At 41.1% G+C, this 22,220-nt stretch overlaps 1 long non-coding RNA gene across 1 annotated transcript; it reads right to left on the reverse strand.

The window, feature by feature from the left end:
- Positions 1–2,054: 2,054 nt before the first annotated feature.
- LOC140480265 (uncharacterized) lies at positions 2,055–20,861 on the reverse strand. The gene is made up of 3 exons (XR_011961240.1): positions 20,802–20,861; positions 13,231–13,316; positions 2,055–3,633 (listed from the first exon to the last, which is right to left on the reverse strand). It is a non-coding gene; the product is annotated as an uncharacterized lncRNA (long non-coding RNA).
- Between the last annotated feature and the right edge of the window lie 1,359 nt (positions 20,862–22,220).

The following is a 22,220-nucleotide window of genomic DNA, read 5'->3' on the forward strand; positions in this document are numbered from 1 at the left end:
GGCACAGGTAATATCCCAAAAGTTCAAGAGAGTGACGGGGCAGAGCTGAGTATGGTGGCCATTATTACAGAGAAGGTGCTAGAAAAACTGAAAGGTCTGAAGTTGGATAAATCACCTAGACCAGATGGATTATACCCCAGAGCTCTAAGGGAAATAGCTGAAGAGATGGTGAAGGTATTAGTGGTGGTCTTTCAGGAATCACTAGAGTTAGGAAGGGTCCAAGAAAACTGGAAAATCACTAAGATGACACTCCTGTTTAAAAAGGGAGTAAGGCAAAATAGGGAAAATTACAGACTGATGAGCTTAACCTCAGTTGTGGCAGAACTGGGAATCCATTGTGAAGGATGAGATTCCTGAACACTTAGAAGTGTACAGTAGAATAGGGTAAAGTCAGCATGGTTTCATCAAAGAGAGGTCATGTCTGAGAAATCTGCTGAGGCTACTGTGTGAGATCAGGCCCATGGTGTCAGAGGCAAGGTGCTAGCAGAGATAGAAGCTTGGCTGTCTGGCAGAAAGCAGAGACTGGGGATAAAAGGGTCCTTCTCAGGATGGCAGCTGATGACAAGTGGTGTTCTGCAAAGTTCAAGTGTTGAAGCCTCAACTTCTGACTTTATACAACAATAATCTAGATGAAGAAACTGAGGGAATTCTGGCTAGGTTTGCAGATGATACAAAGATAGGTAGAGGGACAGGTAGCATTGAGGAGGTGGAGAGGCTGCACAAGGATTATTCAGGTTAGAAGAGTGGGCAAAGAAATGGCGGATGGAGTACAACATGGGAAAGTGTGAGGTCATGCACTTTGGGAGGAAGAATAGAAGCATGGGCTACTTTCTAAATGGGGAGAAAATTCAGAAGTCTGATCTGCAAAGAGACTTCTTGTTTAGGATTCTCTCAAGGTAAACTTGCAGGTTGAGTCGTAGTTCAGAGGACTAATGCAATGATGGCATTTATTTTGAGACAATTTGAATATAAAAGCAGGGATGTACTTCTGAGGCTGTATAAAGCTCTGGTCAGGCAACATTTGGTGTATTGTGCACAGTTTTGGGCTCCATATCTCAGGAAAGATGTACTGACCCTGGAGCGTGTTTAGAGGAGGTTCACAAAGATGGTCCCCGGAATGAAAAGCTTAACATATGAGGAATGTTTGAGGACTCTGGGTCTATATTTAATGGAGTTTAGCAGGATGATGGGAGATCTAATTGAAACATACACATAGATTTGGGCAGCATGGTGGCTCACTGGTTAGCACTACTGCTTCACAGCACCAGGGTCCCAGGTTTGATTCCAGCCTCAGCTGACTGTCTGTGTGGAGTTTGCGCATTCTTCCCGTGTCTGCGTGGGTTTCCTCTGGGTGCTCCGGTTTCCTCCCACAGTCCAAAGATGTGCTGCCCAGGTGAATCGGCCATGCTAAATTGCCCATAGTGTTAGGTGCATTAGTCAGAGGGAAATGGATCTGGGTGGGTTACTCTTCAGAAGGGTGATGTGGACTTGTTGGGCCGAAGGGCCTATTTTCACACTGTAGGGAGTCTAATCTAATCTCATACAGAATCCTGAATGGCCTGGACAGAGTGGATGTTGGGAAGATGTTTCCATTGGTAGGAGAGACTTGTACATGAGGGCACAGCCTTCGAGTAAAGGGAATACCTTTGAGAACTGAGATAAAAAGAAACTTCTTCAGCCAGAGAGTGGTGAATCTATGGAATTCATTAACACAGAAAGCTCTGGAGGCCATGTCAATGAATATATTTAAGACTAAGATGGATAGGTTCTTGAGTATCAAGGGGACGAAGGGTTATGGGGAGAAAATGGGAGAATGGGATTGAGAAGCTTATCATCCATGATTTGTTATGGACCAGGCAAGACCCCCTCAAAATATTTCAAGAAAGTAGCCCAGGCCCTAATGTTGCTAGTTGTTTTAAGCAGGTGTAACACAGAGATTCCAGAATGGATGCAGTTGGTCAAACCACTTTGTTTTATACAAAACAGAATTTATTCACAAGATTACCGAATGAAACACAAACAAACGAGAACACAATACAGAGTAACTTCGCGTAACAGAAAATCCAACAGATTATCCCAACTTTAGGATGCTGTTCCAAATACTTGCAACAATCCCCATAAACACCCCTTGGCACCAAAGGTAAACTCAAACACACTGTCCTACAGGAGAGAAGTTAGAGAGAGAGAGAGAGAGTACCAGCCTAGATCTACTTTTTTGGGTTCTGCTGCTTCAATACACTACTGCCAAAAACCAAACCAAACCAGAGAATAGCTGAGCTGGGAGAACTGGCTACTCCCCTTTCATTGTATAAGTATTTTTGTATTAAACTTAGAAACCTTTTGCGTGGCGTAGTATCTGTTAGTTAAAATCAAATTGGCCCTAAAACCCTTCAACATAGACTTTTCGGGGTCTTTTACAACCTTTCTGAAAAAAGTCCTAAAGACAGCATACCCTTGTTAAAGGAGCAGCATCATCACAGATTGAATGGCACAGCAGACCCAATGGGCTGAATGGACTAATTTCTGGTCCTAAGTCTTATGGTCTTATGGAACCTGGCGGACCTTGTCTTTTGCGAGGTCCTTGATTAGGGTTGTTAACCTGGTCCAATCAGGAAAGCCTTGGCTAACCAATGTAACCAGCAAATTAGAATCTCCTCAGTTGAGGACTGACTCTGAGCTGGTTGGCCACAGCTTGTATGCTGTGCAGTAGGAAATAAAGGGTGACTTGGTGACAGGACACCAGCCTCCATGCAGTCGTTTCACCTTCTACCCACCTTTTCCACAAGTCCAGCTAATTTTAAGGATCTATGAAGATGTACACTACAGTCCCTCTGATCCTCTATACATGATTAAATTAGATTTCCTACAGTGTGGAAACAGGGTCTTCAGCCCAACAAGTCCACACCAACCCTCCGAAGAGTAACCCACCCAGACCCATTTCTGTCTGACTAATGCACCTAACTCAATTTAACTTGGCCAATTCACCTGACCTGCACATCTTTGGACTGTGGAAGGGAATCGGAGCACTCGGAGAAAACCCACGCAGGCACAAGGAGAATGTACAAACTCTACACAGTCGCCCAAGGCTGGAATCAAATCCAGGCCCCTGGCTGTGTGAGGCAGCAGTGCTAACCACTGAGTCACCATGCCACCCTGATGCTATAGTAGCATATCTAGCGTGCTACTATATAATGTGTACTCCCTTGCATTGTTAGTTTTCCCAACATTGATAACCTCACATATGTCGAGATTTAAGTCATTCGCCACTGTTCAGTCCAATGTCCCTCCTCAATGTACACCTACAAAGTGTGTAATAAAAGGTAGCTCTCTCGTGTGTAAGACCTCTCCCATCACATGTTGGTTCTAAACTGGTGTCTCCATTCTTATTGATGTCTTAATTGTGTAAATCAGTCTGAAGCAAAGCCTTGTAATATTTTTAATCTTTGATGAATGCAGTAATAGTTCAGAAATATTAACAATACAAAGCCTTCCATTGTTTGTTTATTTTCAATCTCATTGTACCACAGAAATGATAAAGAACAGCAATATCCTGGAGATTGACTCTTCAACTCCTGGAGATTTTCAGACCAATCCTGAAAGACTGGCTACCCCACCTGCAGGTTCGGGAAGCACCTGTAGAAACAGAAATTGTGTTAGCATTTCTGGACAATCGTCTTTTGTGAGAAGTCATTTACCCGTAAGTGCTGAAATTTCCTTTCATGTTTTCAAAATGTGCACAATTATTTCTTCCACTTGATGCCCACAAAAAAACAAACATCCTGAACAGCAAGTCTCATGGGATTGCAGACCACTGATGCAAAAAAGAAAAAAATTCTAAACATCAGGAAGCCAAGTTATTAATGCGAAATGGTGAAATTTCATGGTTAATGCATAGATAGGTTAAATGTTTCGAATGCGGGTGATTTTTCAGAATCACCAGACTCCAATTCACAGATTCCAAGCAAATAAACAAACAATGGAAGGCAATGATCAGTTAATATTGCTGGACTCATCAAGGGTTAATAACAAAATAAGGTTTTGTTTCAATGAGCAGAAAGATATCAGCAACAATAACAATGCATTTACATTACTTGCACTGTTAGATTAGAGAATGTCAAACTATACCCATTACAAGCACCGGATAGGTCAAGCAAGGTGCACTAAGTAATAGCCTAAGGGTAACTATTCTAAATAATTATACAGAGCGAAGGTACATCTAGATTAAATATGTGAAGTATGATAAAGCAGCCTGACCCTGAAGGGAATTGAGTGTGATAAAAGGTTTCTGCAATAAAAGAATGCACTTGATCCCCTAGCCTGTACTAAACTCAATCATTTTATTAAGAGCCCCTCTATGGATGCATCAACATGAAAAAATAATACGAAGGGGTCAATTTTCATCTGTGTTCCATTTAGGCCGGAAAATGGAAAGAATTATGGATTACATTTTTTTTCAAATCTTGCTCAATGGCAGCCCAAAGCCCGTTTTCTTTTCCATGAGACCGCTATATGTAAGGTCAACCTAAAAGTGATGGGAACCTTATTTATCAGGCCTTAATCCAATTTTAAAATTTCCCCAAGTGTACCTCATCCCACTAGAACTAAGCATTGAGTAGGAAAATCAATAGCCCGGTGCAAAGGTTGATATCCAGACCGGCACTAAAACATTTGTGGTCACACAGCCTACCTTTTGGATCCTTTCTCCCTAAGCAGCCACCCAATTAAATGTTGACTTCAACTGCAGATCTGTAGACACCCACCTGATAGCGTTCCTTCTCCACAAACAAGTCACCTGGTTGAAGTCACACAGATATGTTGACAATGCCAAGCCATGCAAATGGTTCAGGCTTTCCGCCAGTGTGCCATCAGACAGAGGGCAACCATCCTTGCACTATCCACCTGCTCAAATTGCACCATGGTTTAAAATGGCTTTTGTAGAGTCTGAGCTAAGGAAATGGATTTTCCAATTATCATTTGAATCCTGCAGGCTTGAAAGCATCACTGCCTTCACGAGCAGTGAAAGCACGTCAGATTGCAAAGCTGGTGATGAACGATGTTCAGGCTGGGTATGTGGCATTAAATTAACTGAAGCATTACCATACACATTAAAGAGACAGCAATACCATTCATGAGCCCTCAAAGCACTTTGGTCGAAAACTAGAGAAAATTAAAATGCCATTAGCTCCTGAATAAATCTTTGTAACTTCCAATTGCCTTATTGCTTGTTTATTATTATTTTTGATGTTATTTATTTGCTTCTGGTAGTTCATTAACTGTTCCCTTGCAGAAGACTAAGGAGCAGACTATTAAGTATTATTACATGGTTTATAGTGTTCATTAAAACCTAAGTAAAGTTGATAATTAAGAAGGTCCTCAAGTAGCTTTGTGGTTAAATACACTGCAGCTGATCCATATGTGTGACATGTGCTGACATACATGCATAATGCAAACTGCTGAAATTCATAGCAGGTACTAAAACAGAATGGACAGTTGAATCAAAGCAGGCAACCATAAAGTATAAAATATATAACATTGCTACAATGTAAATTAAATTTAATGCAGCCAATGTCAAAATCCTACACAAAGGAACAAAATTTAACATGATATAAATACTGTATGAACTAGGTTGCCAAAGCTAAAAGGCAAACCAAGAGAGAAATTCAGATTTTCCTGCAGCCACATCGGCAATTTAGGCTGTCAATGTAGCCGTCCAGTGCCTGATCCTGCCATTGATAATTTCCTCAATTGTTTCCTGCACTTATATATAGAAAACATTGCAATGAGCAATCAGAACAATCACCAAAGTTCTGATAATTCCTCGCATAGGTCAGCTAGGTAGCATTTCTAAGCTCTAAAATGTTTTTTGAAAATCACAAATCTAAAATATGGTATGCCTCAAATGCTGTTTCTGCATAGGGCTGATCCCTTTGCACTGCAATGGGTTAGCTCTCCTTCTGTTAAAACAGGACCTGAATTTGAGAAGAGAAATTTCACTGGACCTGTCCTCCAGCCTCAAACTGATCCTTGTTTATTAATGTGAGCTTGAAAAAAGGTTTAAAGTATGTTTTGCAAAATCATGATCACAATTATGTGTAGTTGGAGGACCAAAGTGACAGAAACAAAAATTAACTTGTTATTGATGAAGGCTAATGGTAGGGAGTCATCAAAGTCACAAGAAATTATGGAATGTCATAGTATTATTGTAAATTACTTCATTCATACTTTCCTATTTCTCATGCACTAATCATGGATGCCAACAACAAGTATATGCTCTTGTAATAGCCCAAGTCTTCAGGAGAATATTGCCCTAATAATAACTTTATGTTCACAAGTGTTGGCTCAGGTCAGAGATATTGTAGGCAGTTGAATAAGAAACCATTCGCAGACTACATAGAAAATCAAATAACTCATGTAAAGCTATAAAAAAGCAACCTCCATGATATCTTTCTTCATCTTTGTTAATAACTAAACCTGTGAGCCAGAACTGTGAGAGGGTGAGATGGTGGTGTTTGACGATGCTATCAGATATGTGATCCATAGGCCCAGGCTAATGGTGCAGGGGTCACAGGGTCAAATCCCACTGTGGCAGTTAGTGGAATTTAAATTCATTCAATAATATCTGGAAATGAAAGCTAGTCTTCAACTATGAAACTACCTGGTTTACTGATGACTTTGTGCAAGGAGGTTTGTTATTCTTACCTGATCTGACCTCGGTGTAATTTCAAACCCACAACAAGATGGCTGCCTCTTAAGTGTTCTCTGCAATGGCCAAGCAAACCATTTAGTTCAAGGGCAATTAGAAATGGGCAATAAATTGTAACCTTGCAGTGCATTCCATGTGCCATAAAAAAATTAAATAAAAACAAACCTCCTTGCATTGTTCTTTGTTCTTTTGTTCTTTGTGCTACAGGAGTTAAAAAGTAAAATGTTGAGTTAGTGAGCTAACCACTTGGAATACATGGGTAGAAGGTTAGGATAAATCACCAAAGTAGTGGAGAATAAGCTAGAAAATGTTACATTTAAATGGTATAGTGTTCTTGTTAAATACAGTTTGTGCACTGTGTTCAATTTCAATTACTAAGATGATCTGACAATGATGGCAAAACCCAATAACTCCCTCACTTGATCCCTTTCTACCCCTATCCAGTTTAAAGCTCTCTCAAACACACTACTTATGCGATGGTTGGGATGTAGACCACCCTCTGGTACCCTCATATAAATGACTTGGATGAAAAGATAGATGGGTGTGTTAGTGAGTCTGCAAACAACACGAAGATCGGTGGAGTTATGGATAGTGTGGAAGGTTATCAAAGGATACAGTGGGATATAGATCAATTGCAGCTATGGACAGAGAAATGGCAGATGGAGTTCAATCTGGGTACGTGTGAGGTGCCACACTTTGGGAGGCTACACATTAAGGAAAAGTATAGAGTTAATGGCAGGACTCTGAGCAGCATTGATGTACAGAGGGATCTCAGGGTTTAAGTCCATAGCTCTCTGAAAGTGGTCACACACATAGATAGGGTGGTAAAGAAGGTACTGTATATAGCATTCTTGCCTTTATTGATCAGGGCATTGAGAACAAGAGTCAGGATGTCACGTTGTAGCTTTATAAAACTTTGGTTAAACCACACTCCGAGTATTAAATTCAATTCTGGTTGCCATATTACGAGAAGGATGTGGAGGCTTTGGAAAGGATGCAGAAGAGGTTTACCAGGATGCTGACTAGATTAGAGGGCATGAACTATAAAGAGAGACTAAAAAAAGTCAAGTTGTTTTCTGTGAAGCAGTGGAGGTTGAGGGGACCTCTGATAAAAATTTGTAAAATTATGAGATGCATAGATACTAATGACATTTAGAATCTTTCTCCCAGAGTTGAAATATCTAATACCAGGGGGCATGCATTTTATGTGAGAGGGGGATAGTTCAAAGGAGATGTGAGGGGCAAGTTTGCACTGCCAGGGGTAATGGTGGAGGCAGATGCAATATGGGCATTTAAGGGACTTTTAGAATATGCAAGAAATGGGGGGATATGGACCAAGGGCAGACAGAAGTTTAATTTGATCATTTCCAGCACTGCATCGTGGGCCTAAGGGCCTGTTCCTATGCTGTACTCTTCTATGTTCTGTGCTCATACCAATGCCCCAAAATAGAAAGCCATTTCCCCCCTCACCCATTTCTGACCCTACCTTTCACTCTTTCCCTTTCTCTCAAATATTAACTGAGCTTGGGAGGTCAAAATCTGTGTGACACTTTGTCTTATTTTCCGTAAACATGCATCATACTGTTTTGTGGTGCATGCAGGGAGGCTGCATTCCTTCTCCCCACTCAAACCCTCTTGACATCTTTGAGGGAGCTGTCACCATCTTTTTGGCACTGCCATCTGCATGGCTGATGGTGCATTTCAAATAATCACAAAACGGGGTTGTCACCTCTGATATGTTCTGGGTGATGTCACCACATAACTTCCTACCTTCAGCTGCCCTGGTGACTCACCACAGAACCCTGCTTTTCCATGGCTTTTTAATGCATGCCCAGTTTTGTAATTTGCTGAAAATGTGTTGCTGGAAAAGCGCAGCAGGTAAGGCAGCATCCAAGGAGCAGGAGAATCGACATTTCGGGCATGAGCCCTTCTTCAGGAATGAGGGAAGTGTGCCAAGCAGGCTAAGATAAAAGGTAGGGAGGAGGGACTTGGGGGAGGGGTGTTGGAAATGTGATAGGTGGAAGGAGGTTAAGTGAGGGTGATAAGGTGAGGGTGATACCTTAACGTCCTTCTACCTATCACATTTCCAACGCCCCTCCCCCAAGTCCCTCCTCCCTACCTTTTATCTTAGCCTGCTGGGCACACTTTCCTCATTCCTGAAGAAGGGCTCATGCCCGAAACGTCGATTCTCCTGCTCCTTGGATGCTGCCTGACCTGCTGCGCTTTTTCAGCAACACATTTTCAGCTCTGATCTCCAGCATCTGCAGTCCTCACTTTCTCCCAGTTTTGAAATTTGCCTGTTGTGGTCATCTTTGTCCTGCTTTCTGAATGGTTTACAGTAATACCACTAATTGGCTGTAAAGATCAAAAGTGCTATCCCTGCCCAGGCCATGCCTTCACCTCCCAATGCCAGTTTATAGTCTGAAGTAGCTCTGTCCTCAGCTTCAGATCTATAGCAGAGACAATTTCCTGGATCTTCAGCCTCCTTGGATTGCTGACCCAATCTTCTGCCCTTATCCCTCAAATAAACCGGTGTTTACACAGCTTTCCAGTTTCCTAGAATGGACCTAAATGTCCCCTTAAGGATGTACAGGACAAGACAAATGGGCCATATAAGAATAATCATGAAAGCTTTAAACTGCGGGTAAAATGGGAAAATCACGTTAACAGAAGTAAATGGGAAACAAGCACATAGAGTGTTCTCTGGACAATTTCTTAAAGGAGCATATTGTAGACCCATTCAAGGATCAGGATAACCTGTTCTTGTGCACTGAAATAAAATTAATCAATCAGCTCATGGTACAAGAGTCTCTGGATAAGGGTGATCACAACATAGTCCGATATCATGTTTACTCACAAAGTGAAATGTGGGTCAATCAGTAGAGTTTTAAACTCAAATAAGGATAACTATAAGTCTGTGAAGGCAAAGATAGCTAAGGTGGACTGAGAAATGATGTTAAAAGGTAGCAGAGTAGAGCTGTAGTGGCAGACTTTTATGGAGCTATTTAATAACTCTGAGCAAGTATTTGTCCTCAGCAGAAGTCCTCACCCTTTTTGTGAAGGGTGCATCATTATAGAAATTAGGGTTAATGCAAAATTGAAGGAAACATTGTACAAATTGTCAAAAATAGTGGTAAACCAGAGAACCAGATAGACTTTACGAACCACAAGAACAACAGAAAGATAATAAAGGGGCTGACAGCAGAGTTTAAGAGAAAGCTAGTTAATCATACAAAAACAAAGTCTCTCCAAGTACATGAATAGGAAAAGAGTAACTCCAACTCATGTTGGTCTTTGAGGGATTGATTCTATGGAATTAGAGTCATAGGGTTACAGAGATGTACGGCACGGAAACAGACCCTTCAGTCCATCTCGTCTATGCTGGCCAAATATCCTATATAAATCTACTCCCATTTGCCAATATTTGGCCCACATTCTTCTAAACCCTTCCTATTCATATACCCATCCAGATGTCTTTTTAATATTGTAATTGTACCAGCCTCACCACTTTCTCTGGCAGCTCATTCCATACACGTACCACCCTTTGTATGAAAAAGTTGTTCTTTAGGTCCCTTTTATATCTTTCCCCTCTCACCTTAAACCCATGTCCTCTAGCTTTGGACTCTCCTAACCTGGGGAAAAGGCCTTGTCAATGTACTCCATCCATGCCCCGCATGATTTTATAAACCTCTATACGGTCATCCGAAGAAATGGTAAAGGTTATGATGGATATTTTGCAGAAAGCTTCCCAAAGATGAAATGAAATGAAATCATGGAAATGGTAGAATGCAAGACAAACACCATCACTGTGGAAATATGTTACGAAAACTATTGGACCTAAGGACTAACAAATCCCCAGGTGCAAAGGGTTGCTGAGTTTGCCGATGACACCAAGATAGAAGATTGGAAGATTAAGTATCATTCCTGATGAAGGACTTTTGCCTGATTTTCCTGCTCCTGCTGTGCTTTTCCAGCACCACTCTAATCCAGACTTGGGTTTCCAGCATCTGCAGTCCTCGTTTTTACCCAGGTTAAGTATCAAGTAAAGGCAGGGAGTTTACAAAGAGATATTGGGGATGCAATGGCCTACTGGTGTTATTGCTGGGCTGTTAGCCCAGAAACCCAGGCAACAATCTGGGGACCCAGGTATGAATCCTGCCACAGCTGAATGTGGAATTTGCATTCACTCGAAATTTTGAATGATGACCATGAAAACTATTGTTGTGGAAAACCCCCATCTGACTCACTAGTGTCCTTTAGGGAGGGAAATTGCCATCCTTACCTGGAGACTCAAATGGATGAAAGATTGGCAGATGAAGTAATTTGGGTCAATGTGAACTTGTCTCCTTTGGCAGCAAGAAAGGTAAGTCAATATACTATTTCTATGGACAGACAGTGCAGGAATCCAGGGATCTGTGCATTTTGGTACATGAATCAGATAAATTTAGTAAACAAGGACACCAAGTAATCAGGAAACAAATGGACTGTTGTCATTTATTGCTAATAGAAGTGAATGTAAATGCCAGAACATGATAATGCAGCTGTGCAGATTTGGCTTGACCACCAGTCATCTCTCTCTCTAATGAGAGAGCAGCCCTATTCTCTGGTAAGACTGTGGTAACTTCAGCTCAAGCTCGGTCTTCAGATTTATTCAAGATGAATTGGGATAGAGTTTGAATGGACAAGGAGGTTAGGGGTTATAGGGTGCAGATAGGAGAGTGGAATTAAGAGCACAGATAAATCATATTGAATGGTGGAGCAGGCTTGAAGGGTCAAATGGCCTATGTTCCTGTTTGAACTATCTTTCAGGAAATTATAGGAACATCAGAATGTTTAATGAAAAAACAGGATGCCTGACTAATCTCATCAAGAACTTTGTTTATCATGTGGTTCATAATACCCAGACTCCAGAATGGCTCAGGCCATGTGCCAACATGACAGTGTAGGCAGATTTTCTATCGTGCCAAATTTGTGCCCACTTAAAATTATCCTCAGGCTATGTCATTGGCATCCACATTATTAAAAGTTACTATTAGGGGTGGGAGGAAATCAAAGGAGTGGAACAAACTCTGAGTAAGGAAGCTGTAGGCCCACTTAAGCCACAGTTAATAGGCTGCCTCACAGCTGGAGTTAAACCACATCTTTGATCTTCTACATCCCACAATGCGGAGCATGACCTAATCGATTTGTAAAAGAGACCAGGTGCATTGGGAATATTGACCGATCTCCAAATAGAGTTAAAGTACAGCTGGTTGATATACGCACCCTAGGAGGATTGGGTTTAAAAGCTTCCAGCTCATTCCTGGCCATTTGATGCAAGTTAATTGCCTTTTCCAGCAATGCCCCTGTGACTAACGAACATGAAAGCCTCCTTCAGGAAAATGCCAAGAAGAGTGAGCTGAGTTGAATAGCTGTGAGGAGCTATGTGGTGTAAACATCAAATTGAACCCTTCAGCATTACTAAGAGAAAATGGTAGCTTCTTATTTTTTCAACATCTGGTGAAATAGTATTAATGCGTTTACCTCATGGGTGACAGATAATTCATGAATGTTTGTGATCTGAATGAATGATGGCACTCATCTCAGGAGTGAAATAAATACTTCTCCACTATTAATGTTATTCTCTTATCTATTACACTCCCATTTTGAAAGGGAGTAGACAATGACCTGGACCTCAGTTTCTGAATGAGTGCATATACATGCATTATTTGCATACTAAAGCTCTGTCAGGTTTGACATGCTTTGCCTTCAGATTGAATTCAACACAGGTTGAATAATTACCCATCTGTTCTGCAGGCTATCTCCACCTCTCTGGGTAATTGCTCAAGGTCACGTGAGTTATTGGAACAAGAGAAACAAAGAAGAGAGTGGTTGCCTTGTTTGAACTGACTTGCATAGACTTGGTGCTGGTGGTTCAGTTTGTGAGGATTATATGTGCATGTCAGCATGGAAGAGGTACAAGGTGATAACGCATTTCGGAGCATGGCCAAATTAAGGAGTCATGATTTGGAGATGCCGGTGTTGGACTGGGGTGTACAAAGTTAAAAATCACACAACACCAGGTTATAGTCCAACAGGTTAATTTGGAAGTACACTAGCTTTCGGAGCGACGATCCTTCATCAGGTGATAGACTATCACCTGATGAAGGAGCGTCGCTCTGAAAGCTAGTGTGCTTCCAATTAAACCTGTTGGACTATAACCTGGTGTTGTGTGACTTTTAACAAATTAAGGAGGATATCCATATGGTCTTATGGTTGACAGAGTCAAAAATGCTCAGGAGATCATAAAAGGTCATATACTGTTGCTGCTGGTGTTGCTTGCACCTGTTATATTTTTTTCATAAATGCACAGTAAAGACCATGTCTGTGGTGCTTCTTGATGGACAAATCTGCTTTCAGAACAAAGTGTCCTCACCACTGGTAGAAGGAGATTGAGGACCACTTCAATCTTCCAGTCTGCAATCTTCTTCCTAACTGAGGGATACAAGGAGCCAAATGCTTAAAACTAGGACATCTCATCCACTTACCTGACACCGGAGTCTGGGAGAAAGGTAAAAACCCCTTTGGTGTCCAAGCAGAGCAAGGTCCTCCCCCTAACTGAGACAGACAGCATCTGTGAGGAACACAAACAGAAATTGCTAGGAAATTTCAGCAGGATTGGCAGTATTGTTGGAGAGAAAGCAGAGTTCATATTTTGGGTCCAGTGACCCTTTTTCAGTCTGTGAGGAGCTGCTCTTCCAATCACAGTCTCTCTTGCGCTTGCTGGCAATTGCCTCATTCGTGATTCGATCAGCAGCCAACGAAGGAGAGAACCAGCCAGTGGCTGGAAGAGCAGTTTGCAAGGTAACCGACTGAGGCAAACACTTTGCTGGAATTGGTGTAAGGGATCAAACCCCAGGAATTGGCTGAGCATGGTCTTGGACCATGGGAGCTGTTGGGCACAGCTCTGTTTATTGGGGGAGCTGCCAAATGTTATCTGGAGATTGTTTGGGGATAACAAGGGGGGCCTCAACAAAGAGAAGGGGTTGAGGGGGTTGACAGAGAAGGTTGTAAAGTGTGGGGTCTGGTGGCAAATGAAGCTGCAATGGGGAAAGAGAAGGAGGCTACAGGTTGAGATGGAAGAAGGATGCTGGAAGGGATTGGGCTGAGACGAGCACCACATGGTGGGTCAGAGAGGTGGCTGCAACTGGCAACAAAAAGGATGCTGCAAGCAAGAGAGAGAGAGAGGAGCTTACAAAGGAGAAAGAAGAGTTTTTTTACTTGTCAGCAGTTGAAAACTCAACTATTTAAGAATGAGGAAATTCTGAAATCAGTGAAATTTCAGGATTTCAGGATTTCAGAAATGTGGAATCTGTAGATTAAGGCCACATTGGATCACGAGCTACTGTTTGGGGAAAAATGTATTGGATACCATTGAAATCATCCTGGTAATTGTTAACTTTAAATCTGAATTTGACCTTGAGATGCAGTAAATAAGGTAATGACTGCCTGGTTAAACTCTTCCAGCTTTGTGCTAACCCTCACCCTCTCGCAAAACTTTGTGTACATGTGATAACAACACATGTGCTGTGACCTCACAGTCTGCAGAAGCAATGTTTAGGATGTTGGCAATTTTTGTGTAGAAGTGTCTCTAAGTTATTCTTTTTAAAAAAAACTTTTGTTTTTAGTTGAGTTGACTATGTCAATTTAAAGACTGACATATCTAGGAAAATTGAAGCTTTCCCAAAAGCTTGATGGAGAGCTGATAATTGAGCATATTGTGGAATTCTTCCATTTCTGCTCCTGTTACAGTCCAAAATCCACATATTTCAACCCAAAGTAATGGAGTTGATTGCATAACGTGCAAACCAAAGATCGGCACAGTTGTTTGACAAATCCATGATTGCAAAGTTTAACACATTAAGGTTTCAGACATCCTTATAAGTTGAGGCAACGAGTTCAAAAGCAAAAAGGTTTTTGTGACCATACATAGGACAGTGTGACCTAATTGTAGCTTTGTTTTATCATTCTGGGCAGCAGAAAGATGCAAAGGCATTCACTAGAGATTTACTAGAATGGCTCCAGAGATGAGAGATACCAGAAGTAGTTGACATTGCTCTCCTGAAACCAGCAGCTAGAGGAGATTTTATGGAGGTGTCTAAAATAATGAAGGGTTTAGATCGAGTAAATTAAAATGGTTTCCAATGTTTGAATGATCAGTAATCAGATGGCCCAGATTTGTTATCATTTAACTTGATTAGCAAAAGAACCAGAGGCAACATAAGGAAAATCCTTTACACAAACAGTGGGTCAGGGTTAGGAATTGATACGACTCTGATAGTGTGGTTTGTTACAGATTCAAATTCATGATCGAAAGGAAGCATGATAAATACTTGGCGAAAGAGGTTAGGGCAAGAATAGATTGGGGGTTTAGGGGATAGCCGTCAAACTGACAAAGTATCTCTTTTAAAAATAAACTGGCACAAACTTGCTGGGTTGATTTGGAATGGGAATGAAACAATAAAAAAGGGAAGGTGCAGGTGGGGGAGGGATTATGGGGAGGCCAGAAGCAGGAAAACCACCAGATCCTAGCCTTGCCTGACACCAGATTCCCAAAGCAACTGAGCAACTGCTCGATGAGGAATACAATTGGAGCATGATTGGACAAGGACAAGGAACAGCCGGAAACCTTTCAGGTTGATTTTGGAGTATCACTGAAGAGGTCAAAATCCTTGCAACCTCATGGTGGGGGCCCAGGCTTATGACCAATCTAAAAGTACACTCAGGAAGGCATCAACCACATCGAAAGACTTCATTAGGAATCTGTAGCAGCAAAGTCAAGGTGTCGCAGTGAGGGTCCAACCTTCGAACATCCCACCTACTAAACCTTTAAAACACATGGCCCCCATGGGTCATACATTGGAACCATCTCAGACATAATCAAATCAGAATGGAATCATGTCATTTTTGATCCCAAGGGACTGCCAAAAGGGGAGAAGATATTCCCATTAGTGCCTTCCTACAGAAAAGAAAAGGGTTCAAAATTATTTCCAAAATTCACGATGTACAGGCGGCTTCCATTCTGAAGTCAGTTTGTAAATTGATTTGTAATCAAGTCAGAACACAATGCAGGACAGTATAAAGGAGCCGTTTATAAGTATAGGAAATACCCAAATGTTGGATCTTTAAAATTACATACCTGTATAGCATCACATTCGCCAGGGCAAGTGTTTGTAATCCAAAGCTCATAAATCGGGAATCCCCTGTATTCTATTTTTAAAATAACACAAACAACAATTTGCTGCTGTTTTGATGTTGCAAAGTATCCCAAGGTGCTTCATGGCAGTCTCCTCAAGCAAAACATAATACTCTAAGGAGATATTAAGACCTCTGGTCAAAAGTTTGATTTTAAGGAAGGTCCTTAAAAAGGAGAGAGAGAAGTTCAGGAAGGGAATTTTACAGCTTAGAGCCTTGGCAGTTTAAGAATCAAAACAGGAAAGCTCCAGAGACCAAAATTCAAAGAACACAGTTATTGTAGGGGAGTTGATAGATATGTTTGGGGCAAATCCGTGAAGGAACATTAAAACCAGGAAGTGAATTTTCAAATGGAGACTGTGGTGGACCAGAAGTCAATGCAGTCTGCTGGATTATAACATTCAGACATCAGACTGTTCAAAATATATGGTGACTTTCAATTTTATCTTGCAATACAGGTAGAGCTTATTGCAAAGTTTTTGATAGGTCACTTAATGCAGTTTAGGTGTCACTAAAATCTGTTCTGGAGTCTCAAAGAATTGGTGAAGGAGAGACAGTCAGAATCATCATATTAGGCAAAGCTCCAGTTACCTGTAATATTGAGGGCTTTGTAGATTATTGGAAGGTAATCAAACAATAGAAATGAAAGGCTGTATGCACACACAGGACTCTAGTCCAAGATTATGATGAGTAAACAGTTAATGTATTTTGGACTCTGTTCATTGACGGATAAATGTTGGCCAAACAAAAGCATTACATTTTTTTGCCATCAGTTGAAAATTCATTCATAACAATACACAAGTGTCAGACAATGAAAATCTCCAAGAAGAGATCATTCAGCTCTCACTCCTTGATATTCAACAGCATTGCTGTTGCTGAATCCACTACCATCAACATGCTGGGGATTACCTTTGAAGAGAAACTGAAATAGACCAGTCATACAAGTACCATGGTGACTGGAGAAGGTCAGAGGATGGATGAGTAACTAATTTCCTGACTCCTTAGATTGTGGGGAAATTGTTGGCCACATTTACAAAGTATAAGTCAGGAATATGATGGAATTTTCTCTATTTGCCTGGATGAGTACAAATTCAACAACACTCAAGGCTTGACACCTTGCAGGGCAAAGTAGCTTGCTTGATTGCATTTCATCCATTATCTTCAACATTCATTTCCAATACCACTGAAGCACAATGGTACCAGTCAGTACCATCTTCAAGATACATTGCAATAATTCACCAAGGCTCCTCAGACTGCACATTCCAAGTTCTGACCACAACCAACTAGAAGGACAGCGACAGAAGATAAATTGGAACATCACCACCAACATTCATTCTGACTTGGAGCTATATTGTCACTGGGTCAAAATCCAGCAACTTTCTCACTATCAGCACGGTGGGTGTACTTGTGGACTAGAACAGTTCAAAATGGCAGTGTACCATTGTCTTCAGAATGACAATTAGGTGTGGGTTTGGTCAGTGATGTCCACATCCTGTGAATAAGTACAAATTAAATCTTTTTCTGAAAGCACCACTACTAACCATACTGTACTCTCTGTGTGTCACACTGGAATATCAAAGTAAATTACTTACCCAAGCTACTGTATATAGTAATTGGCTGAAAGATTTTTGTACCATTGGGTCTTTTGAGTGCAGAACATGTCACCCAATTGGCTGCCATGTTACACATTGTCAATGTATAGTTTTAACACCAATTACACTGTAGTGCTTTGCCACAGCTGATTCGGATTTTATAACCATGTTGTAGAACTTATTACCTAATTCATACCCATGTCAGATACCGTCCCTAAGCATTGCAATGAATCTCAATATGTGTATTGCACTGTCCATTTAAATCTGCATTATAAATCAACAAAAGGTGACATTAGATCAAGAGAAGCTGTCAAAAAAAGTGTGAGCATGAGCTTTGGAAAGATTTTAAAATTCAGCAAAATAGGGCTAAGAAATTGCCAAAGAAAGAAACAGAAAATGGATTTTAAAAGCTTCTGTATGTATGTAAAAAGAAAAAGCTCAGCAAAGGCAGATGTGGGTCCAGTACAGGCAGAGACGGGAAAGTTGAAAATGGAAAATAGAGAAATGGCAGAGAAACTAAACATATGCTTGGTTCCAACTTTACACAGCATGGTACAGATATTCCTGAAATAATTGAGATCCAAAAGTCTAAAGATTGTGAGGAAATTGAAAGAAAATAGTATTATTAATGTAGTGGTATTGAATAAGTTAATGGTAATAAAATCCCAAGGACCTGATGACATATATTAGCATGGGTTGATGATTGGTTAACAGGCAGAAAATAGAGAGGGACTAATAGGCTGGCAGGCTGTGACCACTGGGGACTGACAATGGTTAGTGTTGTGCCCTAGCAGTTCACAATCTATGTCAATTATTTGAGTGTGAGGACCACTATTTCCAAGGTTGCAAAACAAAAAGCTTGTGGATGAACATAAAGAGGAATTGTGCATGGTAGAGGTGTTAAGTCAATACTTTACATCTACCTTTTGCTGCAAGACAGATGCAGCCTAGGCTGTAGTGACAAAGGAGAAAGGACTCAGTCATTACAAGGGTTTTGGCTTTCTCCACCGATGTTCTCCCCTATTCTGCTGGTGGTGGTGACTTATATAGATGAAATTAAAAATCACACAACACTAGTCCAACAGGTTTAATAGGAAGCACTAGCTTTCAAAGCGCTGCTTCTTCATCGGGTGGTTATGGAGCAGGAACATAAGACAGAATTTATAGCAAAAGGTTACAGTATCATGTAGCTGAAAGATATGAAACAAACTTAGAGTTAATATATTTCAGCTGCATGACACTGTAATCTTTTGCTATAAATTCTGTGTCTTATGGTCCTGCTCCATACCTGATGAAGCAGCAGCACTGTAAAAGCTAGTGCCTTCAAATAAACCTGTTGGACTATAACCTGGAGTTGAGTGATTGTTAACTTTGTCCATCCCAGTCCAATACTGGCACCTCCAAATCATTACGTAGATTAAGCAGCCTTTAGTGAGTTAGCCACTGTTGAGCCTAAACAGTGAACATGGAGAGCTATTGTAAGTGTTGAGCATTATAACTAAAATTCTTTCTCACCCAATGTATACAAATACCTGCTCAAAACTAAAGAGCCAACTATACATTCACGGACAAATACTGACATACAGATGCCGAAGAACAGCATATAAAGATAGCCACACTCACAAAGACAGATACATGCAAACATAAAGATACACAAAGGCCCATGTACAAATGACATTATCATCATCATCATCATTATTGGCATTGTCTCGCAGATGAGGATGACTCTGTTCCCCTCTCCATAGGTGGCTGTAAAGACCAATATGGTGACCGCAGGCTTGGGGCCAGAGGGTGGTCTTGGGAAGAGGTGGTTGGGGTGTTGGTGTGCCAGCGCACTCTTGTTGCTGTTTTCGCCTGACGTCCTTTTTTTTCCCACGGCGAGTCTCGAGGTGCTCAACACTTTCCCGAATGCTCCTCCTCCACTTTGGACAGTCTTGAGTCAGTGATTCTCAGGTGTCTATGGGAATGATGCACTTCACCAGTGAGGCGTTGAGGGTATTACCAAAGTTCTTCTTCTGTCCACCTGGGGCTCGCCTGCCATTTCAGAGCTGGGAGTAAAGCACCTGCTTGGGGAGTCTCGTGTTGGTCATGCAAACAATATGCCCAACCCATCCAAGCAAATCAAGGGTTGGCGGTCAGTGCATCGATGCTGAGGATGTTGGCCTTTTCAAGGACTCTAGTGTCGGTGTGTTTTTCTTCCCAGCGGTTTCAAGGATCTTGCACTGACAGCTTTGGTGGCACTGCTTCATGTCTTGAGGTGTCTGCTGAAGACAGTCAATGTCTCAGAACCATATAGGATGACGGGCACCATTACAGGGTCTGTAAACCATGAGCTTGCTGATGTGGCTGTCCTCGAACACCCTTTTCCTCAGCCGGCCGAAGGCTGTGCTAGCACACTGAAGGTGATGCTGGATCTCTTCATCAATAGCTACTTTGGTCGACAGGACACTCCTGAGTGTTTGAAGTGGTCAACGTTCTCTAAGGGCTCCCCGTGGACATTGATGATCAGGGATTTGCTCCACAATGTCAGGCCACGTTGCTGAAGGAACCTCTTCTTGTGGATGTTAAGGGTGAGACACATGCTCTCATAAACCTCAGTAAAGGTGCAGACAATGGCCTGGAGCACAGCTTCTGAGAGAGCACATAAACAAGAATCATGTGTGTGCTGCACCTCAATGACACTGGTTGGGGTGACTTTGGTTTTGGCTTAGAAGTGGTGGATGTTGAATAATTTCCCACATGTTCTGTAAGTTAGCTTCACTCCAATGGGGAGCTTGTCAGCAGTGAGGTGAAACATTGCAATGAGATAGACCGAGAACAGTGTTGGGACAATGATCAGCCCTGCTTGACGCTGGTCCGAATTGTACAATGGGTTAGTGGTGGAACCATTTGTCATTACCATGTCTTCCATGCCATCATGGAGCAGCCGAATAATGGTGACAAAACACTTGGTGCAACATTTCCATATAACGTAAAGGCAAACACACATGCACACAAAAACGTATCGAACACACATCCAAACACACATTAAGACATAAAAACACATTAGGACATACTTTTACATGCAGGAATATAAAGAAATATTTAGACAGACTGATACAGTCAAAGAATGTAATTTGCTTTCATATATATGCATCTCAAATTTGTCCACATACAAAGACAAATAAAGAGACTAACACAAATGCAAGCACACAGAGTTGTATATACATATGCACACACATAATACTTTCGAGTATTGTACGCTGCAAGATATCAGCTTCAGGAACACAAACCTATTTTTCCTTTTCCAGCTGAGGTGAGCATTTGTGCTTCCCACTGCTTTGCTGAATGAGATCTGCTTATTTAACATTGCTCAAACTCCGGCTGGTCTGTGTGCTTAGTCCCACATTGGCCAGTGCATGCACTTATGATACTGGGAGGGTTCAATACACTTTTTCTTAAATAAGCAGCAGAACATGACTGTTGGGAAGTAAATATTAATAAAAAGGATTGATTCCACAAGCAAAACAAACAATGGAACAACAAAGTTTTTATATTTAACCAACTCCAGAGCTTAATTTCTGCACAAAGGATATAATAACATTGTTAAAATCAACTTAAGTAAATATTTGATCAGTTCTGAGTTGAAGTGAAAGGAAATTGAATGGTGTGCATTTCATAGGACTAGCTTCCAATGTATGTTTGCAGATGGCATGACAGTGGAAGGCAATGTATCTGTAAGTAATTTTATTTTAAGCATTCTTGCTGTATTCTGCGGATGAGAAAGTAACTTAAAACATTGGTCCCTACTGAGTGCTAATGTAAATGAATAGTTTTTAGATCTTTTCTGGGGGTTGTATGATTCATTTCCCTCGGGGTGTTTAGGAAACTGTGATGTAGGAGCTAACCCAGCATGTTTACTGCTCTTGAAAAGAGTTAAGAACGGCTTTGAACATAGTCCCATATAAACCACTCTAAATGCTGTGATTGTAGTGCATTATCTTGATTTGTGAACTGAGTCATGGCCTGATTGACTTGTATGGAAAAAAAAATGCAACATTGGTTTACTTATGCTGGCAGCAAAGGTGTGGCCTGCAACCAAATTTCAACAAGTTTGGTATAATTTATGCTTTGCCTTTCTAAAGTTATAATTTGCTATTCTGAGTCTTTTAAAGGAAAATACGTCAGGTTAAAGTTAGAGCTTGTACTCTAAACGTAACGTCACATCCTGCCACCTAATCCAGAGCAACCCACAAAATTGAAGCAAAATGTGTGAATTATATAAGAAACAGCAAAAATTTGATACTTGCTAAGAGCTACTCCCACTCTGTGGTCATTACGTCTGAAGTGTAGTGAAAATCCAACTTGCAGCATAAATGGAACTATGGTTAAACTACCTTTGAAATAAATTATTGACCTTTTGCCACTATTTTCTGTGGATTGTTGTTTGCAACTTAGTTGCCATTGTCCATAATTAAAACCCAGGATAGACTAAATGACGTGATGCAAAATTAGATTGCTGTATTTGAATGACATTTACTTGTTGCAAACAAAGGGAAAGATCATTAAGGGGAGACAGTTCACCCCACCATTGCTGAGCAAGGTTCCCTGATTTTTCTTTACAGTTTCCGACGGAACACCCAAATTATTAACCTACCGGGTGAGGTGGGATGATCTATCTCCCCTTAATGATCTCTTTGATTGGTCACATC

The sequence above is a fragment of the Chiloscyllium punctatum genome, chromosome 8, assembly GCF_047496795.1.
Source record: "Chiloscyllium punctatum isolate Juve2018m chromosome 8, sChiPun1.3, whole genome shotgun sequence".
Lineage (NCBI taxonomy): Eukaryota > Metazoa > Chordata > Chondrichthyes > Orectolobiformes > Hemiscylliidae > Chiloscyllium > Chiloscyllium punctatum.